This window comes from Heterocephalus glaber, unplaced genomic scaffold (genome assembly GCF_053883595.1).
Source record: "Heterocephalus glaber isolate CG9 unplaced genomic scaffold, H.glaber_assembly_v1.0 deba00000621, whole genome shotgun sequence".
Taxonomy (NCBI): Eukaryota; Metazoa; Chordata; class Mammalia; order Rodentia; family Bathyergidae; genus Heterocephalus; species Heterocephalus glaber.
This window is the reverse complement of record NW_028258153.1, coordinates 9,417,610-9,430,226: the sequence shown is the minus strand read 5'-3', so window position 1 is coordinate 9,430,226 and position 12,617 is coordinate 9,417,610. Positions and strand designations below refer to the sequence as shown.

Sequence of the window (12,617 nt, the reverse complement as noted above, 5' to 3'; positions counted from 1 at the left end):
GAGTTTGATCTCCACTGAAAAAAAAAATGGCATGGAAAAGTTCAGTAATCTGCTCAAGATAAAACAGCAGGTAAGATGAGAACTCAAACTCAGATATCTTGGCTCTGGACTTTATGATCTCAGTCACTATAATACTCTACCTCTCAAAAAATATTTTTGAAAAAAGAAAGAAAAGAAGGGGGGAAATGTGTTGACAAATTACCACAAACTTAGTGGCTTAAAAAAACACAACCCTATTAACATTCAATCCTAGAGATCAAAAATCTGAAATGTATCTACAGGGTTCCATTCCTTCCTTTTGGAGATTCTAAGGGAGAATGTTTCTTTGCCTTTTTAAGCTTATAGCAGCTGCCCATATTCTTTAATCCATGTCCTCTTCTGTCTTCAAAACCAGCAGTTTAGCATCTTTCTCTTCTCCATCCTCTGCTTCTGTCCATCTCACTTCTATTTTCTGATCTTCCTGCCTGCTTGTACAAGAACCCTGTAATTACATTAGTCCCACCCAATAATCCAGGATAATCTCAGCTCCTCAAGATCTTTAATTTAAGCACATCTGCAAAATCCCTTTTTACTGTGTAAACTAACATGTTTTCAGGCTCCAAGCATTAGGACATGAACATCATTGGGATTATTTATTTAATTTACCATAAGAAGGAAGAAAAAGAAAAGTGGAAGTTGGAGAAGACAGGCAGAAAGGAAAAAAGGAGGGAGGGAGGGAAAAATACCTCTCTGTTCCAGGTTCTATTCTTGCATAAGCATTGGCTCTATTTCTGAATGGGAGGAATAGCAAAGAAGTTGACACTATCTTTAATCTGCCATGTGCTCTAAGTATAAAATTTCGGCAACTAAGAAGTACATGATGAAAGCTGTCTGAACTGGTAATGTTGGGAAGAGGTAGGGGTAATACTCAGAGAATATTGTAAGGAGTTTATATCTGTCTAGGTAACAGAAAAATCTGTGGTTTTCAACCTTACAAACACTTCTTGGATTTCTGTTTGTTTTGTTTTGAAAGTTCTTCCTCCGCCATTTTTCATTGACAAAGTCTATGGAAATAACCACTAAGATGGGTAATCATCAAATTTCTCTAATTCATGTTTTCATGTATTTTATGTTACTATAACTTGAATCCTATGTCTCAAAGCCCCTTCTGTTAAAGTTCCCCTTTTGGCACTACTGGGAAGTAGTGGAAACTAGTGGGAGGTTGTAAGTCACTGGGGGTATACCCTCCAGGGGATTGTGGGACCCTCCCATGCCCCTTGTCATTTTCAATCTTTTGCCTCCAAGTAATGAGATAAGTGGCTTTTTTTGCAACACCCATTGGCCATGATACACTGCCTCACCACAGAGCCAAAAGTAAAGGCCCAACTAGTCATACACTGGAACATTTAACCATGGGCCAGAATAAATCTTGCCTCTTTATAAGTTATAATATTATTTATATTTGTTATAGTAACAGAAAGCTGACTAACACATGAGCAGAAGACTTTGTCCTAAGTTCCCTATATAGCACACTGAGGTTTGTCTGGAAAATAAAATCATGTTCTTCACCTCTTGTTGAGAAGCAATGGTTTTACTAGGTTAAAAGCCACTTTTTTTCTATTTTTGCTTCACCAGGTCTAAACTAAAGCCTTTGATTTCTTCTCTGTCTTAGTAGAATGCATAACCTATTTTCATTTTTCTTTTCCAGTAGAGTATTTGCTTTAATAATTAGATATTTAGTATTTGCCTTAATATTCTGCAGAGGATCCACACAGAGCTTGGAGTCACGGCCCCCTCCTTCCCAACTTGCTCAGTCTATTAGATGAGGTGACAGGCTCTCCAGTGGGATGAAGGAAGGGTTAGGAAGGTCAATGATGGGATGATTAATTCCGATGGAAGGAATGATGAAGGTTCCAGGGGAGGACAATGTTTGGGTTGGCCTTGGGAGCTAAGCAGGCAAAGGACATGAGAGTAGGCCCTTGAAATAGGAAGAATATGATCCAAGCCACAGAAGCCTGAAATCGGGTGTTGATACATTTAAAGACTCAGGGAACTGCCACTCATAGAGGCAATTTCCACAACTCTGACAGAACAACTGCCAAAGTTCTTTCGCAAAACATTCCAATTTTACTTTAGTTTTCATAATGACAAAGTGATTCATTAGTTCCTATTACACATTGAAGTTTCAAAACAATTAAATGCTGAAAGCCCTTTCCCAATTATGAAAGCTCAAAAAAGGGGAACTTACACCAAACCCACTCTTTCTACTCAGCAAATCTGTGACCACAAGAGATACTTGACCACTCCACACACAGCTCCCACTGTACAAGTTCAATGAGTATTTGTGCTTTACAACATGTACAGCCTCATATGTTGCCCTAACTTATAATAGACTTAGACAGACCTTCAAGTCAAATAATGTTCACCAAGACATAATCAATTACATTTGTTAAAAACAGTTCAGGTGAAACTGGAAGAAAACTCAAAATGTAGAAGTGACTGATTTCTAAAATGGATACATTCAGAGGCAGCTGTTTTACATTCATTTCACCATTGGGTTTGCTTTTAAGAGTTTTTGAATGAAGCCTAATATGTCAGAAATGACTTTCATGCAAGAATATATTTCTTGTGTAAAGTGAAGTACCCCAAGGGTTATTTGGTGACCAACAACAGAGATGGATTCTGGAGGACCCAAGTAGAAAAGGAAATTCTTGTAAGAATATTGTACATGTCATCAAAGAGAAAACTGAAAATAAAGCTCAAAAAAATCTGTTCCTCTCTTCTTCAAAAAAAAAAAATGGCAACTCCTGGGATTCTGCTATCAGAAACTCATAGAAAGTAACTCTGCTGAGCATTTTTCTGATCTTTTTCAGAGAATTTTTCTGATCCTTTCAGCTCAAACTTTCAAGTCCTAAGATAGAAGGGCCAGTTTGGGACAGTTGCCCAGAGAAAGTTAGCATCTTCAATTGCAGTTGGACGTGAGCTACACAGATTCATGGAGAATGATTTCCTCGCAGGAAATCCATGTTGTAATCCAAGAGGGTAGGATGGACTCTAGTGGCTGGAAAACTGAGAATGTCCCATCTAACCCCTGACTCACCATAAATTTAAAACAGAGCTTCCACTGAGCTGAGATTTTATCTTTGTCTTTCTTCACTTTTTCCTGATGCTTTTTTTTCTGAAGGGATCAGTATGAACTTTTAAGATCTGCTTTATTGAGGAAAATTTTAGAGGCAGATTTATTGGCTACTGATGTTTCTGTGTGAGGAATTTTACACACTAAACAATGTATCTACCATTCCAAGCATAATAATATGCACAATATCTGACCACAAAATATGAATAAATAACATAGAAATTTATTATAACTGGGTTTTTTCCCTATCTGTTCAACAGTCACATTATGTTAGGTAATTTAAATATATCCACAAATGCAGAATATTTTTAAAGGAAGTTTTTAAAAGTTTAAAAAGAAAGAGGTTCATAAAAAAGCCTTTATGGGGGCCAGGGATTTATCTCAGTGGCACTGTGCCTGCCTTGCAAGAGCAAGATCCTGAGTTCGAGCCCCAGGACCAAAAAAATGCATTTAGGTTTTTGGTGCCAAACATTCCACTAAACAGATATTTTTCACATAAGTATTCAATGACATAGTTGAGCAATATGTAATTATATCTCTACTTTCTATAAACTTATGTATTTTTCATGTAAGGAACCTATAGCACATAAAATATGTTGCATCTATCCATAAAAAGACAGAATCCACTGAGCTATATCTCCAGCCCCTATCTAGAATATTTACAGGATTAAACAGATGATTTTTTAAAATCTTTTTTAAATGTACAGCTTAGCTCATAAGAAATAAAGAGGAATTCCAAGAATGCAGAAGTGAAGAGACTCCAGAAAGGCAGAGGATACACTGTGATGGTGCAGAGGCCTGGATGAGATTGGAAACAGGCCAAACTCCGATACAAACACAGGATATGAAAGCTGAGCCATGCAAAGGAGATGGTTATAGCTGAGACCTCTGCATAAAGCTAACCCTAAAGGCTACAGCATAAGTATAAAGGAACTAAACAGAGCCATCTACCAGACCAAGGAAACAGCAGAGATTTATATGAGCCCTAACAGCAGGTGGGAAAACAATTTCCCAAGAGAAAATGAAGCCCCAGGGCCATGCCAAATCTAGGCCCAAAACTGAATTTATACTTTCCTCGTGATATAGAATTTCATCCAGTTTAAAATTGACATGGACATTGTCCCTGGGCTAGTGGCTCAGGGCTCTCTGAAGAAGCAAATACAAAACTTTTCTAGAAGGATACTCCATGGGGACTGTCACAGGTACTCCCACGGAGAGGGGGAGGTCTGCTAACAATCAGGTTACAATGAAAAGTATATACGACATAAAGATCTGACATGAGCACGTGTCAAAAGGTCTCTTAAAAGGTCCACCTTTCGAAGAAAAGCAATTTTGTAAGAAAAGTAAATATTACTTTCAAATAAATGTATACCATGTATCAAAGAAGTATTATACAGGGCTAAAAATTTTTTTTGAGGTATAAAATCTAGGATGAAAGAATAAGACCTTATGACAAAAAGCACATGTAATTTTTTTAAAGAGCCAAGTGGAAATCTGGAAATTTAAGATAAAATCTAAAAACTAAATTGTACATACTGAACATATAGATGAGTATGTGTTAAAAATGTACTAAAACAGGAAAAGAGAAGTAGAATGCAAAAGAATATAAAACTAAGTGTGAAAAAAGTAGGAATTTGAAAAAAATTAATGCATGCAATTAAAGAAAAAATAAAAACATAACTATTTTTAAATCAGATTTGTAATATATCCTATTATTTACTTATGTCTACACATAGAATAATTTCATTTTTTAAAAATAATGAGATCATAAAATATATCATGCAAGTAATCATTTGACATATAATTCAATTAACTACCTATTAAAAGACCCTCTCTGATTTGATTAGAAGTAATAATCCACACATATGCTTCTAATATTGACATGCAATGACATTGGAAGGTACAAAACAATACTATATACCAGGCAAATTCTAAACAAGGGAAAGCTAGCATATTAATACATATAGTACACAAAACAAAGTTCAAATATTATAAGGATTAATAAAGGCTATTGCTTAATATTTAAAAGAATCATTCTCCTGGAAAATAACATAATCTTGTGCATGTTTTAACCCAACATTGAAGCTTCAAATATACAAAACAAAAATTCAAAGGAGAAATTGATGAATATACAACCACAGAGGAATATTTTACTATTTCTCAGACACATCAAGAGAGGGCATCAAGAGAGGGGCCGGGGATGTAGCTCAGTGGCACCACACCTGCCCGGCAAGCACAAGGTTCTGAGTTTGATCCCTGGTACAAGAAAGAAAGAAAGAGAAAGAAAGAGAGAGAGAGAGAGAGAGAAAGAAAGAAAGAAAGAAAGAAAGAAAGAAAGAAAGAAAGAAAGAAAGAAAGAAAGAAAGAAAGAAAGAAAGAAAGGAAGAAAGAAAGGGATCAAGAGACAAAAATTAGTCAGCATACAAATTATTTGAATAACACAATGAATATAATTGAGCTATTGGGAATAGTATATAAAACCTGCTCAAATAATTACATTATAACTTATTTTCAAGCACAAATGAGGGTATAAAAATTGCCTTGGCAACAAAGCATATCTCAAAAACTATCAAAGATTTGGCGTCACCTAGGCTACATTCTCTAACAGCCATGTATCCAAAAGAAGGCCCAAAAACTCTTAGACGTTTAGGATATTTAAAATTTCTGAAATAATTTATGAGTCAAAGAAGAACTCTAATGGAAAATGTAAATGTAAGGAAATAATAATTAATGAACATTAAAGCTTTAGTTATATCTGTATTTTTAAGAAAATCTAAAATGATGCTAGATACACAAATATCTGTTGTATTATTTTTATATATGAAAAATATTTCATAATTACTTGAAATTCTAGAATAAAGTTACTTAGTCTTAGTCACACAATTGTTACTTATACTTCAATCAAGGGAGATACTGGTGAAAACTTGTTTGGCTTTGTATTTGTTTTCTGTGTGGATTAGACAGGAAATTAGACCAAATTCTCCTATGAGTGAACACAACTCATTATTTCCGTTCTCTGCATCCCATCTCAATAGAGGCTCAATTCCGGCCATTCCCAGCCTGCCCATTGGGGTCACCTTCAGGTCTGTCAAAAATGTTTCTTATTGATGAGCAGAAAAAGCTGCAAAGCCCATATTTTGAAAAGAGTATGTTGTAAAACTCACCCACCTATGAAGTCCACCCTGGAGGCAAGTCCGTGGTTGATCACATTTATAATGACCCCATTTTAAATTGTTTGATTAAATACTTCTCATATAAAAACAAAATATGCCTTTACATTGGAAATATATTAAACACTTCCTATATGGTATATAGTTCCTATATAGTATATAGTTAAATAATTATCCTAAGCAAAATTAAGAACTCTCTATTCTCTTGTGACCCAAATCCTAGCCAACCCTCAGACCCTCTCTCCCAGTTCCCCCAATTAAACTGTAAGTGATTCCTGCTATCAGAACTATATACCTTTATTGTCAAAACTTGAGTAATGCATGCCCTCTTTTTGGAGGAAGAATATTCTCACAGGTCCCTAATGTTGACAAATTACTTTCATTAGAATGTTACTTAACTATAAATACAAATATAAAACTAGATATAAATTCATGACTCTGAACAATTATAATATCAAAACAAATTTACAAATTAAAAATACAACTACCAAGCCAACACAGTTCAAATTAGCAGGATTAATTTAATGTGACAATTTGTATTGTTTTGCTAACATTGTATGACAGTTAGAAACAACTGGCTTCCTTTCCATTTCTGCCAGTGAAAGGCACTAGAGACACATTGGAGACCTGGAGGAAGGAAGCCATTAGGATGTTTGTTCTTTCCCTTTCCTGGTCCTAGTCCAGTGAAGAAGAACCGTCATACCTATTCCGGGCTCCTGCAAGTGGCTTCCACCATTTTTAATTGATGCATCCAGCAATTCCGATTTCCTGCCTTTGCAAACACTTACTCGGCCTAAGGTCCTCCCAATGATGGCTTGCTGTGCCACTAACCCCTGTGTTGCCTTCCTGTCTCCTGTTTCTTTCTTTCAACACTCTTTCTTTCCTGTTCTTATATTTATTCCTCTCCCTTCTTTCCTGTCTCACCCCTCCCACTTTCCCTTCCCCGTTGGACCTTTTCTTCCTATTTCACATTATCTATTACACATTTTGATCTTTATTTACACTTTAATCTTTATTTCTCACACCAGAGAAAATAAATCGGTATTTACACATGTGTGTCCTATTTATTTCACTTAAGAGTATTGCCTCAATGTGCATCCATTTAGCTATAAATGTGCCTAGTTTCTCATTCTTTAAGGCTGAGTAGTACTCCATTTTATTTTAAAAAAAACACACACACACACATTTTCTTTATCCAGTCACCAGCTAATGGGCTGCTTCCAAGTTTTAGCTATTACAAACTGTGCTGCTATAAACATGGTGCACACATATAACTGTGGTATGAATCCTTTAATGCTTTTGGGAAGATACCCAGGAGGGGAATATCTGGGTCAAGTGGGACCTCTAATCCTAGTTTTTTGAGGTATCTCTGTACTGATTTCCACAGTGGTTACACCAGTCTGCACTCCCACTAGCAGTGGAGAAGGGTTCCTTTCTCCCCACAACCCCACCAGCATTTGTTATTGGTTGATTTCTTGATAGCAGCCATTCTTTCTGGAGTGAGGTGGGATCTCAACTAACTCCCTCTCTCTCTCTCTCTCCCCTCTCCCCCCCTTCCCATACTAAATTCCCTTTATTAGTTAAATTGCCTGGCACCAGCACTCTTTTCCTGACTGACTTCCATACTAAGAATGGAGAAGTATGTAGAGTAATCAGTGGAAAGTAATCAGATTTCATCCACTTATTTTTATGCTATTTATTGTATTCCTAACTTTCCTCTCTTTTGTACTTCAAAAAACTTTTGCACCTCCTAACTTTCTTCTCTTTTGCATAGCATGTAGAAGCCATTTCTGCTCCCCAAATTTCCTGTGGTTCCATACATCCTTAAAAGGGATTCAACTGGTAAATGTTTACACCATGAAAGGGAAGCACAGGATGATGGATGAGTTCTGTTTGCAGTCTACAAGGGAGGAGAGTAACTAAGCCACCTACATATCACATCTCCACCATCCCCAAAGCAACCAATAACTTAAAAGAGAAATCCAGACATTCATTTCCTTTGAAGAATGGTGACTGAATTGGGATAACCAGCTCTAATTTTCCCTTCCTAAAGTTCCTTTGATATTAAATGATTCATCAGCATTTTCCTTTACTGAGCTGTATGACCAGTGGACAAGTAAAATGTTAATATTCCCACAAGAGTATGAAAGAGAGAGAGATTAGCTTTAAAATCAGAAAGTACCTCTGTAGGGGACCAGGATGAGAGAAAATAATTTCTGATAGGATGACCAATATTCCTTCTTTTATGTGCCAAGTTTCTTGCTTTCTCACACATAACTTGTGACAGCTCCAACTTTTGTCAGTTCTCAAAAGCCTAGATATTTAATGGGTTGGGAAAAGTAGTTTCTCTTAAAAGTCAGAGAAAAAGACAGCTGGTATATTTCATGCTTACTGTTTAACATGGAAATTAATAGACCACAGAGCATTCCTTGCTGATCTTCAAACTAGCAAGACAGAGGAGACTGAGTTTTAAAGGTCTTAACCAGTGATATTCCATTCCAATGCATATCAGTTTTATCCAGGGAACTTTTGAAAATGTTGATACCAAAGCTCCACCCCAGATAATGAACCAGAATCTCTGTGGGAATATCTGGGGTTGTATCTTGGGCACTAGTAGTTTCTTTTTTTAATTTTCCCACAGTATTCTAATGAAGAGCAAGATAGAGAGCTTTAACGAAGAATTAGAAGTTAGCTTCCAAATTATTTTTTATCAGATTAATCTGTCATCCCTGTATTTGTCCATTTTTCCTCTTTATTCTTTATTCTTTTGAACAACATTGATATGTTATACTAGAACTATAATGAACTTGAGATTTTGCTTTGCTTGTCACTTGATAAAGAAGTAACAGAGAATACCACAAGTAATTTGGGGAGAAGGCTGATTTTGGTGTATGATGTATGCCACAATCCTGGATGTCTGGCCTGTGACTTTCACCTCAAAAGTGACTTTTAAGAGACCATGTGTCAAACTTGCCATCCATTGGTCATCTATTTTGTGGAGCCCGTTTTCTCAGTATCTTCATGCTGTTCCCACATTGTGTCAATTCTTATCACATTAAGAATGCTCTAATGCACATTCTCCCAAGGCCATAGATCTTATAGAGTTGAAATCTCATCACTCATGCACTGTATATGTGTTTTCCAAGAAAATATTTTGCAAAGAATAGATAATGGCTTAGCCCAGGGGTCCTCTAAGCATTATTGATATTATACCTAACAGAAGTTAAAATGGAAGTTTGATGTATTCCCATGATCAGTGGATCATCTTGTTTCTACCCTGAGATGCTCAAACTTCACTCCAGAGACCACTGATCTAGTCTATAGTACAACACTGCCTGGCAAAAAGTTATTACATTTGCGGGGGGGGGGGGGGGGGGGTGCGGAGATCGAACTCGGGTTCTTGTGCTTGCACAGCAGGTGGCAAAACCACTGAACTAAATCCTGGACCCTAAAAAAGTTATTATATTTTTTATGTGAGTTGCACTCAAATATAAATTATTATATATAAAATTCTTACTTAGGGTTGTTCAACAATGCAAACGTAAATGATAAATTCTTCACCATTACTCATGACTTACTTCATGAAAGATTCTAGTGAAATTTGGGTTTATACCAAATGTTTCTTGTTATCATAAGGGCTAGGTCTGATTCTCTGAACAATTATTTTGTCTTCTTCCTGGCTGATTGTATAATTGTTTCAGTGGCTACTCAGAAACAGCCTGGGTTATCTTGCGCAAGTGATACATTCTTCAAAAGAAAACACTAAGGACAATTCTGGCCATGATTCCAAAGCAAATTTTCTCTCTATGATAAACAAGTGTAAAAAAATAAAATATTCTTAATGAGGTACGATTTATGAAAAAATTACATTGCTAGCAAAGCCTTTGGCTAGTACATTGATTCTGGGGGGCGGGGGGGAAGAGACACAGAAAGATTGCAAGATCAGTGAAAAATGAGCTGAAGCAAGTGTAGTCAGGGATTCCAATCATGCAGTTAAAGATCAGGCAGCTGGATGCTGGTTTTGCAGCTGAGGAAACTGATCCACCCAAGATCATGCACCAATTTCATGGCCCAGCTGAAAATATTTCTGCAGACACTTCGTTCATGATCCTTTCTTTTAGTCTATAATTACTTCCCTAATTACTTATATCCCATCTCCTTTTCTATCACTCTTAGACAGGAAAACGAGGCATTTCTTTGGTTGCCTTGTGAATCGTTCTTACTTCACAAAGACTCCTGACGCCCTCTGGAATGTCCCTTTTTCCCTTCCTGTGTTCTTCCCACAGGAGACACCTCTGTGTTCCCCACTGCAGGGTTCCCTCCAGTCTCCTTGGATAATCCTTTTAGCATTGCAACACGTTGGCTGCCTTTCTCTAAAAATAAGATTCCATTTATTTGTTTGGTAGAAGGAAAATCAACTATGATCCAGTTCTCACTGTGGAGATTTTCCCAGACAATATTTTAACTGACTCCCAAATTCCATTTTAAAAGCATTATAACCACAGAAGCACAGAATTCTGGAGATTATTAGAACAGCAGAGTTCATTCAATGTGATTCTTCACCACTGAAAATATGATGACAACTACCAAAACTCTCCCCCAAAATGCGCATACAAAGATATATACACAGACATATACATACAAAATCCATTCAAAAATCTGCATGTAGGGGACGGAAGTAAACAGGTCCCGCCCCTTCCCGCTCTCGCTTTCCTCGGAGCGGTCGCCGCTACCGCTGCCCCTGCAGTCCGGAGTCTCGGTGCTGTACCTCGGTCATCATGGAGACCAGACGGGTGGAGATTCCCGGCAGCATCCTGGACGATCTCTGCAGGTACTACTGGTTGAGAGGTACCTAGCAAAATCAGGCTGGGGATTTCCCAAAGGAAAAGTAAATAAAGAAGAAGCGCCTCATGTTTGTGCTGCTAGAGAGGTCTTTGAAGAAACTGGTTTTGATATCAAAGACTATACTTGTAAGGATGATTACACTGAACTGAGAATCAATGGCCAACTTGCTCGTTTGTACATCATTCCAGGAATTCCAAAAAACACAAAATTTAAGCCCAAAACCAGAAGAGAAATTCGGAACATTGAGTGGTTCTCCATTGAGAAATTACCCTGTCACAGAAATGATATGACCCTCAAGTCCAAACTTGGTTCGGCACCTAACAAATTTTTTATGGCCATTCCCTTTATCAGGCCATTAAGAGACTGGCTTTCTTGAAGATCTGGGGATTCCTCAGCCAATAACAATGGATTTTCCTCAGCTGGTAGCACACCAGTCAAACCCACTGTGGAAGAATTGAGTCGAACCAAATTCCACCACAGCCAGCAGTTATTTCCTAAAGGTTCTCCTGGAGGCCAGTGGGTAAAGCACAGGCAGCCAGTACAGCAAAAGCCATACAACACCCATTCTGAAATGTCTGACCTATTAAGAGCAAAGAATCAGAGTATGAGGGGAAATGGCAGAAAACAGTATCAAGACTCACCTAATCAAAAGAAAAGAAATAACGAGACCCACAGTCAGCCAGCCAAACAACAGAATTTGTTGATGAAATGTGAAAAGAAACTGCATCCACGAAAATTTCAGGATAACTTTGAAGGAGACACTGTATATGACTTGACTTGCTCCATTGAAGATCAGTTGCTAGAACATCCTGAGGAACAATCTGTGGCATGTCATTACAACATTGCAAGTTCCCTTTTTTGTCCAGAGCCTTTTTGAGTTTCAAGTTTGACCACAATGCTATAATGAAAATCTTGGACTTTTGATGGCAGCGGATGTAGAAGTCTCAAGATCAGAGGCCTGTTGGATTTGAGCGGGTGTCTCCTCAAGCCTTACCTTTCTCAGGTGTTTTAAAGAAATGCAGGGAGGCAGTGTTTCTAAAGAATTTTTTTTTTTCCAGAAGAGAAAGTAGAAATGAGTTTTCACTGTAAATGCAGTTATAACCTTTTTTTTCCCATTAAGTTTATTGGTACATTTTAGGTATAAAATACAGTTACATTCATCATTGGGATCTTGTACCTTTACATGAGTATCTTGGTTATTTTTTTCCCCTTCCCTTGCCCTCCCTTCAGCCCCTCCATCCTTCCCTATTTGCAAAGACCTTGTTTCCATTTTTTTTTCCTCTTTTCATATTTTTTCCTTTCCCTTTTTTCCCTTCCCCTACCCCCTCCCAATTCCTCTGGTCTTTTAGACCTTTCCTTCCTGTTACACAATATCAGTTATACATTTTTTAAATTACAATATTAAGATCTAGGAGACATTACCACACATTTTACAGAATTTAAAAGGATATAGAAAGCATATTACAAAAATCTGTTTTGAAATAAAT

General features: G+C 37.2%; 1 pseudogene; it reads left to right on the top strand.

Moving 5' to 3' along the window:
• LOC101719385 (m7GpppN-mRNA hydrolase pseudogene) overlaps positions 1–12,054 on the top strand; it is a 29,024-nt pseudogene extending 16,970 nt beyond the window's left edge.
• The last annotated feature ends 563 nt before the right edge of the window (positions 12,055–12,617 follow it).